The sequence below is a fragment of the Sceloporus undulatus genome, chromosome 1 (genome assembly GCF_019175285.1).
Source record: "Sceloporus undulatus isolate JIND9_A2432 ecotype Alabama chromosome 1, SceUnd_v1.1, whole genome shotgun sequence".
In the NCBI taxonomy this organism is placed as follows: domain Eukaryota; kingdom Metazoa; phylum Chordata; class Lepidosauria; order Squamata; family Phrynosomatidae; genus Sceloporus; species Sceloporus undulatus.
Genome location: NC_056522.1, coordinates 250,302,155 through 250,319,544, shown reverse-complemented (window position 1 = coordinate 250,319,544; position 17,390 = coordinate 250,302,155). Strand labels below are relative to the sequence as shown.

General features: G+C 43.0%; 1 protein-coding gene across 3 annotated transcripts in view; it reads right to left on the bottom strand.

Annotated features, from left to right (window-relative positions):
- The window catches only part of WNT6 (Wnt family member 6), a 59,817-nt gene that overhangs the window by 22,967 nt on the left and 19,460 nt on the right, over positions 1–17,390 (bottom strand). Inside the window, exon 1 of one of the 3 annotated variants that reach the window (XM_042480499.1) lies at positions 6,648–6,682. The exons of the other annotated variants lie outside the window; for them this stretch is intronic. The gene's annotated coding sequence lies outside the window, so the exon portion shown is untranslated. Of the gene's footprint in view, positions 1–6,647; positions 6,683–17,390 lie in introns of those variants that run through there. 3 annotated transcript variants of the gene reach the window in all.

Below are 17,390 nucleotides of genomic sequence, written 5' to 3'. Positions count from 1 at the left end.
ATGGATGCCACACCCCAACTCGAGCCCCAGGCCAGCCTTAATGGCCGGTCTGCACAGGCCTTAAGTGGTCATCTGAGGGAAGGTAATTTCAGATATGTGGAACAAGGTTACCACACTCTCACCTGTGAGATAAAATCACTTTGTACCTTGTTTCTCCTACCCCAATTTCATTTTTCCAACACCGTGTGATAAATTGACTGAGACTGCTTCATGGCTGCAGGTAGATTTGTGGATTTTGAATACAACCCTTCACTCTTAGCCACTACATATAGCTTCAGTGTTACAAAGTCCATTTTACCAGCCTTGTGTGTTTCACCAGCTGTGACCATGCTGGATGGGGGAGGGCTGGCTATGATGACTGATTAATTTCAAATATTTTAAGCCACTTCTTTGGGGGTGAAGTGGCCCTCCTGAAGTGCAGTACAAAAATAAGTGATGACCAAGGGACCATTGAAAGACAATAGCATCAGAACAGATATCTACAGTTGTTCTGTGGAGCTGTTCTGTTGACATGAGCTATGGTATCAACCAAAGGCTGCCTTCAAGAAGAAATTCTCCGAGGCTTGTCTAAATGCTAGAATATTCACCACTGAGAAGGCTTCATCTCCAGTGCGTGCCATTCCTCCCCAAGTAGCAAAGACTCTGGTCCATCACTAAAAAGTTCCCGTATCTATAGAATGTGCCTCACTGATCTTAATGGGAGGCAGTAGACACTGGGTCTCCAATATACACCCAAGCAGTATACAAATTTTCCCAAGTAGTAGCTCTTAGCATATGTATGGGATTGTAAGGGTGAAGGTAGCTGATACTTTAAATATTACATTTGCTAATATTAACTTTAAAGGGGACTTGGAAAATAGTAGTACCAAATACAAGTGGAGTTGTGTTCAGATTTTTCTGGCACTCACCAATAGGTGGGTGACCATTTGTTCCTTCTGGACTGTTTGCAAATGCAGCCCTACCTAAAGTATATTACAATACTACAGGTTGAAGGTTACCACAGCACAATTAACAAGGCTGGTTTGCCAGTTGCAACTATGCCAGAGATCATTTGGCCAGAGAAATCAAATGTCTTTATCTTCCTGGTTGGATTACTGCTACATTATATTTGGAGCTGGCCTGATAGATGAATCAGGAGCTCCACCCTGTGAAGAATTCAACTGCCAGAACTTTAAACTGGACTGCCAAACTGGTTCACATGATAGCCAATCTTAAATCAACTGTACTGCTTGCCTATTGAGTTTTGGACCCAATTCAAAATTGCAGTGCATTTTCAGCTCCAAATGGCCTGGGACCCAAACATCTAGAGTGCCTCCTCCCATACCAGCCTGCCCCTGGCTTAATGTCTGCCTCTAGGGCATCACTCCAAGTGCCTTCCTTATCAGAAGTGTGCCCTATAGTGACAAAGGAGAAAACATTCTCTATGGGCAGGACTCAATCCCTAAAGAGGTACACTTGTTGTCTAATTTACATGGATCTATTTATTCAGGTATTCCAAAGTGTCAGAGTCTGCCCCTACCCTTCACCCCCTCCATGTCTTTTATGCATCCTGGTCCTTGTGTGTGTGTGGGGGGGGGGGGGAGACGATACAAATATAATGGATGATTATCATAATCATTGTGGATATTAGTTCTATTCTATTATTATACTAGATTTTAAAAGAATGTATTACAGTCACCCCCTCCTAACTCACGGATCTGAGTTAGGAGGGGGTGACTGAATGGATAACCATTCGCCTATAGAGTCCAAGTGCTTCAGTTCATCTTCCAAGAAATGGGGTTCGCAGATGCGTTTTGCATCTTGCTATTGGTTTTGCTATGGATGCCTCCTGTGGGATTCTGGGGTTTGTAGTGTAGTGAGAATTCCAAATGCCCCTCCATGAACTACAAATTCCAGGATTAATTAACTTTTTCCTGCCCAAGTGCTCCCCATCTCCTGAGTTAATATCTTCATATTATTCTACCCTCCAAAATTGTAACTCTTCCTGTGTAGGTAAACCACCTTCCTTTTTTACTGAAACCTTTTGTGCAAATATTTTCTGTATTGCTTCAAAATCATTCCTCTGCATTATTCCTTTTTAAAACCTTCATTTCAAATGTTAAATTATCACTGATTGCCATTTGCCGTATTTCTTTATGCCAATCTTTTATTTTTTTAAAGAACATTTGGCAATCTGTGTTTAAAGAGATTAAAAGAGATAACAGAAATTGAGTTAGAAATATGTCCAAAGGTAGCATTCTTGTCTATATACGATGAGATCAACTGCACCTAGGCTATGAAGGACTTAATTACAAATCTATTAACAGCAGCAAGGCTAATTATAGCAAAAAAAATGGAAAGATCAGGGAGATTTGCAAATACAAGTCATAGCAGTTAAAGTGGAATAATATAGCGCTATCACAGCGTAGTGTGATCATGTCCCATGCAGGGACGTGGGGGGGGGGTTTGGGGGTCTGAACCCCCCCTTCAGGCCCTGGGGGCCTTCAAGCTCCTTCCTCCCCCCTCCTCCCCTCCATCAAAACCACTGAGAACTCGGAGAGGGAAAAGGGGAAAGACAAAAGTTGCAAGCTCAGAGAGAGAGAGAGAGAGAGAGGAGGGGGAGGGAGGGGGTCCTTGTGATTTCTTTCTCTTTCGTTTCCATCGGAGTCCGGCTTCCACTCCTCCGCCTCCTCCCCCCTCCTCCCTTGTGCTTTTGCCAGAATAAAAGTCTCTAGAAGGGAAGGAAGAGGAAAAAGGAAGGAAGAATGATAGGGAGGGAGGGAGGGAGAACTGAAGAAAAGAAGGAAAAGAAAGGGAGGAAGAGGAAGGGGAGAAAGGAAGAAAGAAAAAGGAAGGAAGGAAGCTTCTAAAGGGAAATATAAAAGAAAGAAAAGGTGACTTTTAACTTTCCTTTCAGCAGTTATATCCATATACAATATAGTAAAATAATAATAATAATAATATCCCTTACCCAAAATGCTGAGGACTAGATGTATTTTGGATTTTGGAGTTTTTCAGAGTTTGCTATATTTATATATGTCTAATGGGATATAATGGGAGATGGGATCCATGTATGTCTCATATGCATCTCACAGACATAGACTGAAGGTAATTTAATACACAATATTTTCAAAGTAATGTTGTGCTTCTGCACACTGAGCTTCAGCAAAACCCTGAGACCACTATTCCTTGTATAATTCAATAGTTCAGTAATTGATCTAAACCTTCAGGATCCCCAGGTGTCCTTGAGTTGGGGTCAGACCAGATGCTCTCAGGGTCAGTTTTGGGTTTTGGAATAATTTAGGTTTCAGAAGTCCAGAGAAAGGAGACTCAGGCCTGTTACAGACTGCCAAAATAAAGCTGTTTCAGGTCTCTTTGGAGGTATGCTGTTTAAATGATGCATATATCCTAAGAATCCGGAAGCTGCACCAAAGCTGCACTCCAGTGCTTAGGAATGGGGTGTGGCTTTGGCGCGACTTCCAGACTCTTAGGACCCATGCATCGTTTAAATAGCATACCTCCAAAGAGACCCGAAGCAGCTTTATTTTGGCAGTCTGTAACAGGCCTCAGACTCTACTCTGGACATTTCTCCTGAGAATGGACTCATGTTTTCAAAAACAGTCATTCTGGATTTTTGCAACAACAAAAAAGAGGAGGGTCTGTGATGCAAAAAAGCAAGAAGCTTCCTTCCAGCCTTGTTTTTTAATCTTTTTAAAAAGAAAAACAAAATAAAATACAGTTAGGTGGCCCTTTTTCAGCATGTCAATGGGGATGCTTTGATGGAGAGTTCCTGCATGGCAGAATGGGGTTGGACTGGATGGCCCTTCTTGGGGTCTCTTCCAACTCTATGATTTTATGATTAATTAATTAATATATGGAATCAATCTAAGATGATGAATCGAGGCTGTGGAGTCCTATGGCCCTGCTCCAGGCAATGCTAGACTGCAGACCCCATCATCCAGCAGCACCACAGACTGCTGGGAACTGCAGTCTAATAAGGCTGCACACTGCAGAAATAATCCAATTTGACACCATTTTAATGCTATGGAAAATCCTAGGATTTGTAGTATGTTGTGCCACCAGAGCTCTCTGACAAAGAATGCTAAATGTCTCACAAAACTACAATACCCAGATGTTGTTGTTGTTGTTATTTTCTTATATCCCGCCTTTCTCCCAATATACGGACTCAAGGTGGTGATTTTCCATAGCATTAATCTATAGTATATCTTTCTACAATGCAGATGGACACCTTTATTACATAATTTGTTGAGGATGCTTTGACTGGGAGTTCCTGCATGGCAGCATGGGGTTGGACTGGATGGCCATTCTAGGGGTCTCTTCTAACTCTATGATTCCATGATTCTGTAGCACTCTGAGCCTACTGTGATTTTAATTGTTTTTAAATGTATAAAGGTATAAAGTCTTATAATGCAAGCCATGCACTGATGGACTATTGCACTATAATTTTTTATTGATTGATTTTATACCCTGCCTTTCTCCCAAAATAGGATTCTCTTAAAGGGGTTTGTTTTTCATAAAAAGAAAGGAAGGTATAATGTCTTGGAATTTAAAATTATGATAGATAGATAAATAGATAGATAGATAGATAGATAGATAGATGAGTCTTGGAATTAAAAATCGTGTATGTGTGTGTGTGTGTATGTATGTCTTGGAATTAAAAATCCCTCTTGGAAGTGGGAATGAAATGTTGTGTGGATGTAGCCTGGGTTCTTAGCTCAGCTCAGAAGTTGAAATGCAGTGTCTCAAAGCATGAGCAGAGTGTCTCTGAGCATGAACAGAGTGGCTGCTGCTCATTGCGTGAGCAGCTGCACTTTGCTTTATCAAGCTGAATTTATCTGATGTAAACACCTTCAGAGAAAGGACTCAGTTTGCATCTGCACTGAAAAAATAATCCAGTTTGATGCCACTTTAACTGCCCTTGGCTCCATGTTGTGAAATGCTGGGATTTGTAATTTGTTGTGGCACCTGACAGATGACTCAACAGGTCCTCAAAACTACAGATCCTAAGATTCCATAGCATGAAGCCATAACGGAAGTTAAAGTGGTGCCATCGAGGTGTCAAGGGTAAACGCTCGACCCTCTTTTTGTGTCTTGTGGGGGCTCTTAGCCTCTCAAAATGGTGGCACTTAGTCTTGACCCCCCCTTCCCAAAATCCTGGCTACGTCCCTGTCCCATGTCCACATGTAGCTGTAGGAGCGGCGTAGGCTGGGGCTGGGAGGCTGGCCATGGCTTGACTGATCCCCTCCTCGCCCACCTTTTGGCCAGAGAACAGAAGGCTATCATTAAGGAGGGACAATTTGTCCTCCTTTAATCCTAACTCTCAGGCCCTGAGGCAGAGCATCAAAGGCTGAACTAGGCTTCACCTCTGCCAGATCCACCAAGAAGAGCCCCCTGTCCTCCCACCTGCTCTGATCTTTTCCAAAGGGCAAGGACCTCCTCTTCTCTCCGATGCCCCCCCCATGACCAGATGTCCTCAATGAAGAGGAGGACAAGGCACTGTCAGATGGAGGACAGCCAAGAAAAATGGAGGCTGCAAAAAGAGGCTGCATCTGAGCAGAAGCAATCCTCTCTGACACCACTGCAACCGCCATGGCTCCATGCTATGGGACTCTGGGATTTTTAGTTTGTTTTCAACTCAAACTACAAACCCCAGAATTCCACAGCATTGAGCAGTGGCAGTTGCAGCGGTGTCAGAGAGGATTGTTTCTGCCCAGATGGACCCTCTTTTTGCAGCCTCCATTTTTCCTGGCTGTCCTCCATCTGACAGTGCCAGTGTCAGACTGGATTGTTGTTGTTGTTGTTGTTGTTGTTATTATATGTTCTTGTATCCTGCCATTATTATTATTATTAAACTTTATTTATAAAGTGCTGTAAGTTTACACAGTAGTGTACATGAAATAAATAGAATAAAATGAAATGAACCTGCCAGTGGCACACATTCTAGAAAATAGAATATAATACAAAATTGATTCGCAATATCGTCCAACAAAAATATACAAACAGCCAATTAAAATAAACCTCAAATAACGATCTGGAGACCCGACTCAAGGGCAAATTCAAAACAATGTCATTTAAAAACAGTTCAACCACCTTCAAATGTGGAAATATGATTTTTTTAAAAAACAACAACCAAACACGTTAAAAAAAAAATCAAAACAGCTCTGAACTGAAATGTGGCACGTTCAAAAAGGGGGCAAAGCTTTAAAATTTCCGCAGCAGCAGCTGCAACTTAAAAACTGGAAACGCTCCTAGAAAGGTAGAGAGATTTATGTAGCCCCTTTGAGACTTTGGCTGAAAGGAAGACGTTGGCAAGGTCTCTACCTAACAGGGCTCTAATCTATGAATTCTGTTCCTAGAAAGGTAGGTGCCTGCTTCAAATGGAGGACATTGGGCGATTCTTCCTGGCTATGAAAGGCATGTCCGGGAAAAGGAGGACACCTGGTCAGCCTGGCTCTCATCACCCACCCAATCAATCCGTTTTGCCCAGGCTGCAGTCGAGACCCCAGGAAGCTCCCCACTTGCCTCCTCCCTAGCGCTAGCCCTGGGGAAGGAGGCGACAGCAGGGGGAGAAAAATGCTGCCAAACTGCTAGAGCTTTGCGATCGGGGGAAAGCTGAGCTCCTGCCTGGGCCTGTCCCCGGCACAGACCTCGCCCGGGCTGGCAATTCCCGCACCCAGGCATCCTGCTGTCTCTTTGATCGAGGGGGCAGGCAGAGGGAACCGAACCAGGCGCCTCCTCCTCCTCCTCCTCCTCCAGGACATGAGGCAGCTGGAAAGGCCAATAGGATTCTAGGCTGCATCAGTAAAAGTGTAGGGCCAAGATCAAGGGAAGTCACAGTGCCACTGTATTCTGCTTTGGTCAGACCCCACCTGGAATAATGTGTCCAGTTTTGGGCACCACAATTCGAAAAGGATGTTGAAAAGCTGGAACCCTCAAAAGGGTGAAGGGCCTGGAAACCTTGCCCTATGAGGAACGACTCAGGGAGCTGGGGATGTTTAGCCTGGAGAAAAGAAGGTTAAGAGGTGATATGATAGCCCTAAGTAAATATTTGAAGGGATGTCATATTGAGGAGGGAGCAAGCTTGTTTTCTGCTGCTCCAGAGAACAGGACCCAGAACAATGGATGCAAGGTACAGGAAAAGAGATTCCACCTCAACATTAGGAGGAACTTCCTGACAGTAAAAGCTATTCAACAGTGGAATGCACTGAGGGAGTCCTCAGAGTGGTGGAGTCTCTTAGAGGTCGTTAAGCAGAGGCTGGATGGCCATTTGTCAGGGATGCTTCAATTGTGATTTCCTACATGGCAGAATGGGGTTGGACTGGATGGCCCTTGCGGTCTCTTCCAGCTCTATGATTCTATGATTCGATGTCCTACACTGCAGCCTTCCATCCAGGAGGAATTCCCCAATGTGCTCCCAGTTTGAGCATCACCAAAAAGCAGGAGCTGACATTTCTAGGAGTGTTTTGAGCTTTGTATTTGGCCCTGTCCTCCCTTTCTCTTGAAGGTCTTCCATTGTGTGGTGCCTTGTCCTCCTTTGTGGTGAGGACATCTGTTCAACTTGGATCGGGTTCCCTTCCCTCTAGGTGGCTTTCCAAGGCAAGCATCCCTCTGGTTTTGGCCCTCCAGCCCCTTTCAGAGCCTCCTCGATCCTAAACCAAGGTGACCAGATGTCATAATCACAAAGGAAAGGACAAGGCACTGCAAGATGTGGGGTGTTCAAGAAGAATGTAGGACGTTACAGCATAAAAGCTAAAAGCATCATTATCAGTACAAATTCATTTCATATTGTTTATGTACAGCTATATTACATATGTTGTTGTTGCTATTGTTGTTGAGCACCTAAATCTGCAGGACCTAAGCAGAGCAGTGGAGGACAGCCGACTGGGGGTCTTGGAGATGTCTCATCCATAGGATCACCATGAGTTGGGATCGACTCAGGGGCAGCTAACAACAACATCATGCTTTATTTGTGTAAAGCCAGTTTGAGCAAGTGTGATTCTGGAGATTACAGTTCGATTCCCTGCTCAGACATAGAAACCTCTTGGGCAATCGCTTGCAGCCTCAGCCTCAGAAAACCATCTGACAGGTTCACCTTAGGGCCACCATAAGTCCAATACAACTTGAAGGCACAAGAAGAGTGAGTGTTTCAGGGGCCTTGTCACACCACACAGTTATAGCATTATGATTCCACGTCAACTGCCATGGCTGCGTTCTATGGAATTCTGGGATTTATTATTTGATCAAAGTCATCCAAGGTGCTCTTTGGCTGAGAATTTTATATACCCTGCCTCAGCTACAAATTCCAGAATTCCATAGAATGTTGCCATGGCAATTAAAGTGGAGTTATAGCACTAGAACTGCATGGCATGAAAGGATCCCAAGATTAGAAGACCAGACTTCATATCCTTGTTAAGGAAAAAGCAACATGGGATATACAGTAAATGAAATAAAACATGTATGTGAGAGTCAGGGTGACTCAGCAGAAGCCAATTGAGAACCACACAGGTGTAAATGGTAATACAATTAACAAGTACTGAGTGCCAAGGACAAGAAATGCATAGTGAATAATTGGACACACCTGACAATTGTTAAGTGGTCAAGGCTGAGATGATGAAATCATTAATTGTAGGATGAACCAAGAGAACCAATGAAAATGATGTACACGCCTACTGGGTGGAAACAGACAACAGTGGGTGGTACCATGCATTGACTATAATAATGACTATGCATCCCAATGTTTTTTGTGGCTTGTAGAGTGGGTAGTAGTAGTGGATAGTGAGGAGTAGAGTATTGTTGTGTTGGATAGTTTTGGAGCTGTATATAGTAGAATAAAGTAGATCTTTTATTTAAGACTACTGAGTTGTCTGGTGTCTTGGGTGAAGCTACAAGAACCAGCTGGATCCAGAAGAAGGGTGAAGACTTCTGTGGAAGCAAGAGTGAGAAGGCTTGGAGAGTTTGTCGGGGTCTTCAGCCTATTCTCTGTAACTCTGCTAAGCTATAACCACTGGCCAAAACTGGTCAGCGCGGTGCACAACCAGGTGGTGAGTTCCAGGCCAGAGGTGAAGAGCCACAACTCCCATCATCCCTGACAATCCTTTCTTGAACCTTTGCTCATGATGAAAACAACAATGCCTTTTCACGTATTCTAAAGCTAAACCTTATACATTGATTACATTTTAATTTCACTTTTCCTCAAAGGAATTCATCTCTTCAAAATGCAGTAAAACAAGACTACAAGATTTTCAGGTCCCTAGTCCAGCAGCATTCTGTTTTCAGATGCATTCAGCCTAGAGCTTGGGAAAGATACCCTTTGACTTACAACTCCTAGAATCTCCCAGCCATTGGTTAGGGCTCAAAGGTATGTGTAGACAGAAAAATTTATACATTCAAAAACAATGTGTACTAAAATGCATACATTTGGAAAAGAAATTGTGCATTTTTGGAATAATATTATAAGGAATCAGCATAGAACAAATCTGGCAGTGGAAAAACTAGAATCCCTACAAGATCAAGTTTGACAGATCTTCCCATCCCTAGTAAAAATATACTGTCCTTCCCAATGCTACCTTGGAAAGATATATGTCCTTACTCAAAGTTTCTGCCAGTCAGTTTCACTGGGAGATTCTGGCCTAGATCTAATGGTCAGTCCTAACCAGGAGCCCTTTCACACTACATGGTTGTAGCACTATGATTCCACTTTAACGACCATGGCAACATACTATGAAATTCTGGGATTTGTAGTTTGGTGAATTACTAGAGCCCTCTGGCTGAGAATTCTAACTAATCCCCCCAAAACTGCCAATGGGAACTTGCTGCCTCAAGGCTTATAGAAGTTGCATTGACTGAGTGGGTCTAACCTTAGTTGGATCTAACAACTAGATTATGAATTTAGAAGAAAAATGTCTCAACAACATTTATGACTTTGTAAAGGTTCTACTGCCTTTCTGATTTCTGTCTATGGTTATGACAACTAGACAGTGGTTTGAGCGTTGGGCTACAACTCAAGAGATTAGGGTTCAATTCCCAGCTCAGCCATGAAACCCACTGGGTGACTTTGGGCAAGTCACATGCTCTCAGCCTCAGAGGAGAGCAGTGGCAAACCTCTGAACAAATCTTTCCAAGAAAACCCCATAATTGGTTTGCCATAGGTTTGCCATAAGTTGGAAATGGCTTGAAGGCACACTACCACCACCACCACAAAGAAAGCTGACAGGAAGAGAATTTATTAATTTGAAATCTGGTCCTGGAAAAGAGTTCTATGGCTGCCCTGGATTGCCAAAAACAAATAAATGAGTCTCAAGATAAATCTAGCCTGATAGCTCCTTTAATGGCTAAATGAGGCTATCATATTTTGGACATATCATGAGATGACATGGCATTGGAAATGATAATCAGTAAAGTGGAAGGCAGTAGGAAAAAAGGAAGACCACAGTTTGGATAGACTCAGTCAAGGAAGCCAAGAATTGAGTTTGCAGGATCTGAGCAGGGCTGTTGATGACTGGGTGTCTAAAGGAGTTTATCAGACAAGGGAAATTGGAAGTATAATCCAATGGCAATCCGAATGCAATCATGGGGTTTAACGTTATTGCGTGATAACCCACTACACACAAATTTGGGCAATGGGAAATCAGTCGGAGCGCAATCATGGGGTTTCATGTTATTGCGTGATAGACTACCACATGCAATTTCGGGCAATGGCATGGTATTTTCAGGCAATGGGAAGTCAGTTCAAATGCAATTTGAATTCACATAATTTTGCTGAACTAGCCCCACTTTCTGGCCCCACGTTCTTTTCATTCAAAATTAAGAGAAATTCCTACCATGTGATAAACTCCTAAAGTGTCTCTCATACATAGAGTTGCCATAAATTGAAGGTGGCTTGACTGCAGTTAACAACAACAAGAAAGGTGTATTCTTATGTACTGTTACACAGAATATATCTTATATGAGTGTGTCTGAAATTAGAGCCTCAGAGGAGGCCCAGTTGCATGTCCCAACAGCTTGTAGGGATAACTTGGTATGCACACACAGCAGGGCTTTCTCTGTAGCAACTCCCTGCCAAAGGAAGTTAGGCAGGCTCCATCTCTTTCAAGGTTCTGGCAAGCAGCCAAAAAACATTTTTTCTGTATAGACTTTGATATCAAAACAAGTTTTAAAAGAGTATTTCAATTTTTTGAACTCTTTGTACTGTTTTAATTGCTTTTATTTGTTGGATGCCCTTGTGGGCTAGAGGACAATATATAACTATTCTCAACAAACTAACTACCTAACTGTACACAACTCTACCATCCAGTGCAAATTACATGTGAATGAACATGCAAAAATTGGAATATAAAACTCAGTCCTGCCCTTCCTAACAACCTGAATCCATGCAGGTTTACTTGAAAGTAAGCACTGAGCTGAAAAGATAGTATTCCCAAAGTAAATGACTATAATTTAATTCTCTGTGAGATCCAGCATGGTGTAGTGGTTTCAATGTTGGAATAGAACACTGGGAAACCACGGTTCAGATCCCCATTCAGCCATGCAAACCCACTGGGTGATCTTTGGCAAGTCACACACTCTCAGTCTCAGAGGATGAAAAGGACAAACATCTGAACAAATTATGCCCAGAAAACCCTGTGATATGGTCACCTTAGGGTTGCTGTAAATTAGAAATGATTTGAAGGCATGTAACATGGATTTGTGATTGGTTGACCAGCCAAACCCAAAGGGTGCTCAAAAATGCTCCTTTTCTTCCTGGAGAGAAGTGACCAATGGGGTCCCACAGGGCTATTCAACATTTTCATCAATGACTTGGATGACAGAATTGGGGGCATACTTATCAAATTTGCAGATGACACCAAATTAGGAGTAGCTAATTACCCCAGAGGACAGGATCAAAATTCAAAATGACCTTGATAGATTGGAAAGCTGGACCAAAGCTAACAAAATGAATTTCAACACAGAGAAATGTAAGGTTCTGTACTTAGGGTGAAAAAGTGAAATGCACAGATATAGGATGGGGGACACCTGGCTGAATGAGACTACATGTGAAAGGGATCTGGGAGTCCAAGTAGGCCACAAGTTGAACATGAGTCAACAGTGCGATGTGGCAGCTAACAAGGCCAATGCGATTTTAGGCTGCATCAATAGAAGTATAGTGTCTAGATCAAGGGAAGTAATAATGCCATTCTATTCTGCTATGGTCAGGCCCCACCTGAATTATTGTTTCCAGTTCTGGGCACCACAATTTAAAAAGGACGTTGAGAAACTGGAGCATGTCCAAAGGAGGGCGACCAAAATGGTGAAGGGCCTGGAAAGCATGTCCTATGAGGAAAGACTTAGGGAGCTGGGGATGTTTAGCCTGGAGAAGAGAAGATTAAGAGGTGATATCATAGCCCTGTTTAAATATTTGAAGGGATGTCATATTGAGGAGGGAGCAAGTTTGTTTTCTGCTGTTCCAAAAAACAGGACCTGGAACAATGGATGCAAGCTACTGGAAAAGACAAAGGCTTTCATGGCCGGCTTTGGAACTTTACTGGGTGACCTTGGACAAGTCACACACTCTCAGGCAAACTCCCCCTCCCCTGAACAAATTTAGTCAAGAAAACACCATGATAAGTTCTCCTTAAGGTCATCATAAGTTGGAGAGGGCCTGAAAGCACACAACAACAAGAACAAAACTCGACACAGAGCTGTTAATGAGATGTGGTCTTTTGGAGGTCTCTCATCAGGAGCCAGTTTGATGGCTCATGACAAGAATGAAGCTCAATTCTTCTTCTCTCCCCCCCCCCCCCCCTGAACTCCCTGGACAATCATTACAACCTGGATGTGGAGATCTTTTTAAGAAGAAAGGTGTTGGGCTTATTGAGAGGCACACCTTTGAAGTACAGCTACAGTCCTATTTAGGCCTGTTTGAAAATAAATCCTTGTTGAATTCCATGAGAAAAACTTTCAGGCAAGCCTGCCCTGCTCCATTAATTTCTGTCTTGGCCTATCCTTTTGTAGATACAAAAGCAAAGCAAAACAAAACAAAACAAATACACACCCAACACTCCCTTGTTTTGTCAGGCCAACAAAATACCCACAATCCCATGAGACCAGTTGCTGGAAGAAGATGCCAGCTTGACTATGTTGTGTAAATAAGTTTCCAACAGAGTCTGGAGAATGCTGGGAGCTGGCTGGGGGATGCTGGAAGTTACAGTCCCCCAAGTAATGCTTCTAAGCTGTGATCCCAGTATATCCAGTCTGACTTGAGCTCCTGGGACAAAGCTGAAGCAAGCTGAGTGGCTTGAATTACTTGGAGGTCAGCAACGTGTGTGTGTGGGTGTTCAAATCACTTGTTCACTTATGACAACCTCAGAGGCAAAGGGCAAGATGACACCCTTTCTTCATTCCACATACAGAAGCAAACTGAACTGGTAGTTGAATCTAACTTTAGGTATGGCCTTTATCACCCCGAGGACAGCAGGGTAGTTGTGCATGGAGAACAGGTTGTGTGGGATGCAGGCAGCCCTGAAGTTCAAGACAGGCACCAGTTTCTCTCTGATTTTGGGAACTAAATAGGGTCAGACTTGATTAGTATCACCAAGGAATACCAGGTGCTGTAGGCTCTATTTCATAGGAAGGCAATGGCAAGCCATCTCTGAGTGTTCCTTGACTAGTGGTCTGTCTACACTGTAGAAATAATGCAGCGTCACACAACTTTAAGTGCTGTAGCTCCATCCTGTGGAATGAGATTAGTAGTTTAACAATGTCTTTAGCCTTCTCTGTTAAAGAGTGCTGGTGCCTCACAAAACTACACATCCCAGGATTTTGTAGGATGGAGCCATAGCAGTTAAAGTGGTATGAAACTGCATTATTTCTAGAGTATAGATGCACTCTAAGAAAATGAACCTACATCTACATGCAGAAACTGAGAAAAGCACTTTGTTTCCTGCTTGCCTTTGTGTCTCATTTTGTCCAACATTCCTCTGAAGAGCAGAAGGGTCTCGGGCCCAGGCTTTGCATGTAAATAGGTCAGTAAGCAATACAGGGAGAGCATTAGACTGACATGAGAAGTGGAAAGAAAAATGCTCTGTGACAGTATTTTTTAAAATATTCAAGCAACTTTTAAAAGTTTTTGCACAATGGGCTGTTATTACTCTAAACATTGTGCCCAGAGATCTCTGCTTAGCACTAGGAAGAAATAATAGTCCCACCCCAGGAAGATGAGGGGCTCCTGGGCACTGAGAAATGACTGGGAGGCCTCCATGTTTGCATGTTCTGACCATGACTGTGAGTGTGATATATTTTCATTGGATGGGATTATGCAATTAAGAACCGGGCATGCCATCAAAAAAGCTGAGCTAAGGTTACTTGTTGCAAATTCGACTTTAGTACTTGCTCCCTTGAGTGCTACCTTAATAAAGCATGCGGATATGTGTGTGTGTGTACTGCATACAATTAAGGAGTGGGGGAAATCCAAATGTAATGTGAGTTGGGTGGAAGGAAAACAAACAGAACTTTCCAGATTTCATATAAAATATAGGAAGACTTGCAGCCTTTCAGGATCTTGAGAGGCTAAAAGCAGTGCGTGCGCGCGCGCGCGCGCGCGCACACACACACACACACATTTCAGATGGTTAGACTATTTATAGCTGTGGATTATGAAAGACAGAGCCAGTCCTATCACTGGGCAAACCAAAGCACTGTTGCAGGTAGCAGATACCAAGGGCAACCATCCTTCCACTTGCCTTTCTTGGAAGTCAGAGCTGAATGCATCCCACATAACCTGTACTCCACTCATAACAACTCTGCTGCCCTCAGGGGCAGTGGTGGCCAGAGCTAAAGCAAGATTCAACTATCAGTCCAGTTTGCTTCTGTATGTGGAATGAGGAAGAAGTATCATCTTGTCCTTTGCCTCTGGCAACAAGTGTCTTGCACTGGTCCTAATGGGAGTCATAGTTCAGCTTGAGGCCACCAGACTGGAAGAGGCTGAGCTGCAAATGTTTTGCAATGACATGCAAGAGATGCAGGTAAGGGATATCACTGAGGTAAACAATAGTATGGCTGGATTTCAAGATGAACAAATAACAGGCATCTCACATAAATCTATGATTTAGGGTGGGGTTTCCTGATGAGTGGTACAGTATATTTAAAACCAACAAACAAGCTGGCCGATCTCGCTCACACATTTATTTCATGCAGTATGTATCTAAACTGTGGAAATGTAGGCCGAATATTGATGACAACCAGAAAGCAAAACACTGAAAGACCAAAGTATCAAACGCCCCTACTGCAGCTTTCAGTTGCTACAAGTAAGTCCAAGGATTAACATTGGATCATTGCAAGGGCTTTGACCACATTGTGAGAAGTCATGACTCATTAGAAAAGGCTGGGAAGGTAGAGGGTAGTAGAAAGAGAGAAAAACCACATGCCAGATGGATAGACTCAGTCAGGAGCCCGCAGGCCTGAGCCTATAGGACCTGAGCAGAGAGGTAGGGTGGTGGTGGTGGGGCTTGGAGATGTCTCATTCACAGGGTCACCATAAGTAAAGGTTGACTCAAAGGCAGTTAACAACAACAACAACAACAATAAGGGCTGTTTTGTTTTTAAAATATCAGACAAACGTTGGCTAAGCATCCTTGCAGCAAACCGGCATTCTTTTTATAAGGCTTATAAGAAGTGCCTGGTTGGAATGTTACCCACAGGCCATAGTTTCTCCACCTGTTTAATGCCATTTAAACTAGCAGCCATGACCATAACATGTGACAGCACAGAATCATAGCATTGGAAGAGACCACAAGGGCCATGCAGTCCAATCCCCTGCCATGCAGGAATACACAATCAAAGCATCGCCAACAGATGGCCATCCAGCCTCAGTTTAAAAATCTCCAAAGAAGATTTTTGGAAAGTGTGTTCCACTGTCATTCCACAGTTCCATAATTCCCATAGTTTATGAGGTTACTATCCTGAGTTTCTGTGCTGGCTGCAGAAGGGGAGAAACTTCCTTTCCCACAGCCAGAATGAAAACAGGGAAGCAGAAAAACAGGGGGGAAATTACTAGACTAGTTTTTCTAAATAATACATTTTGGGCTAGTAGAGGTAGGATGGGGCTACAGTAGCCAGATATAACTGGCCCTTCATATCCACAGATTTTTTTATCCACAGATTCAAGCATCCATGGTTTGAAAATTTTCAAAATATTCTCACTTTTTGGGAGAAAGGCAGGATAGAAAATAAATAAATAAATAAATAAATAAATAAAGCATAAATTGCAAAGAAGAAACCTTCCTTAAGGGACACCATTTTACAATGTCATTGTATTTAACAGGACTTGGGCATCCATGGATTTTGGCATCCATGGGGGATCCTGGAACCAAACTCCAGCAGATACCAAGGGCCCACTGTACTTGCTAAAATTCCTTAATCTACTTAACTGTTAAAAGCACAGGAGGCTTCTCCTTTTTTCTTTTCTTTTTTGCATCTAGCTATTATAACAGATGTAAATGGAAGGAAAAAATGGAGAAGTATCTTTAATATTTATTTAAATTAAGGGATTTTAACAAGTTTATGTTCCCCTAGCCTAGAAGCTATACCTATTAAAATTGCCCCTACCACAGACCTATTAAAGGTGCAAGAGTTCTGTCCTCTTTTGAAGGGTCAAATACTCTAAAGCAGGGGTAGGCAACCTGCGGCCCGCGGGCCGGATGCGGCCCGGCAAGGCCTTGGGACCGGCCCCAGCCTGGTCCTGCCGCTGATTGCCGCCGGGGCCTTTGGGGGTCAATTGCCTATAGAAGCCTCAGAAACATGCATTTATATTAACATTTTTTTAAAAATCAGCAAATTTTTTGACGTGTCCTCCATTTTTTTTTAAAAAGTGTCTTCCATTTGAAAATTTCGTCCTACATTTGTCCTGGTTTATTTATATACAGGTATTTATTTTTTGGCTTCGGCCCCCCAGTTGTCTGAGGGACAGCAACCCGGCCCCCGGCTCAAAAAGGTTGCCTACCCCTGCTCTAAAGGCACCAGATCCCATCTAATCTTGGAAGCTAAATATGGTGAGCCCTGGTTAGTACTTGGATGGGAGTCCACCAATGAATACCAAGTACTGTAGGCTATATTTCAGAGGAAGGAACTGACAAAACCACCTCTGAGTATTCCTTGGCTAAGGAAACCCTATGAAATTTATGGGGTCACCATAAGCTGACAAGTGACTTTAAGGCATGCAAACACACACTATAAAAGAGATGAGCTTTCATTCCTCTGCAGTTAGCATGGGAATCAAACACACCAGTGAAGGAGAGTCAGGCTTCTCTATTAAATCAGTCCATTTAACTTGCCCCAATGGAATTTCTCATTAGCTGTGGCCACTAAGCAAACTGTTTAACAGAAGGTCATATAAATACATGGATCTGAATCCAATT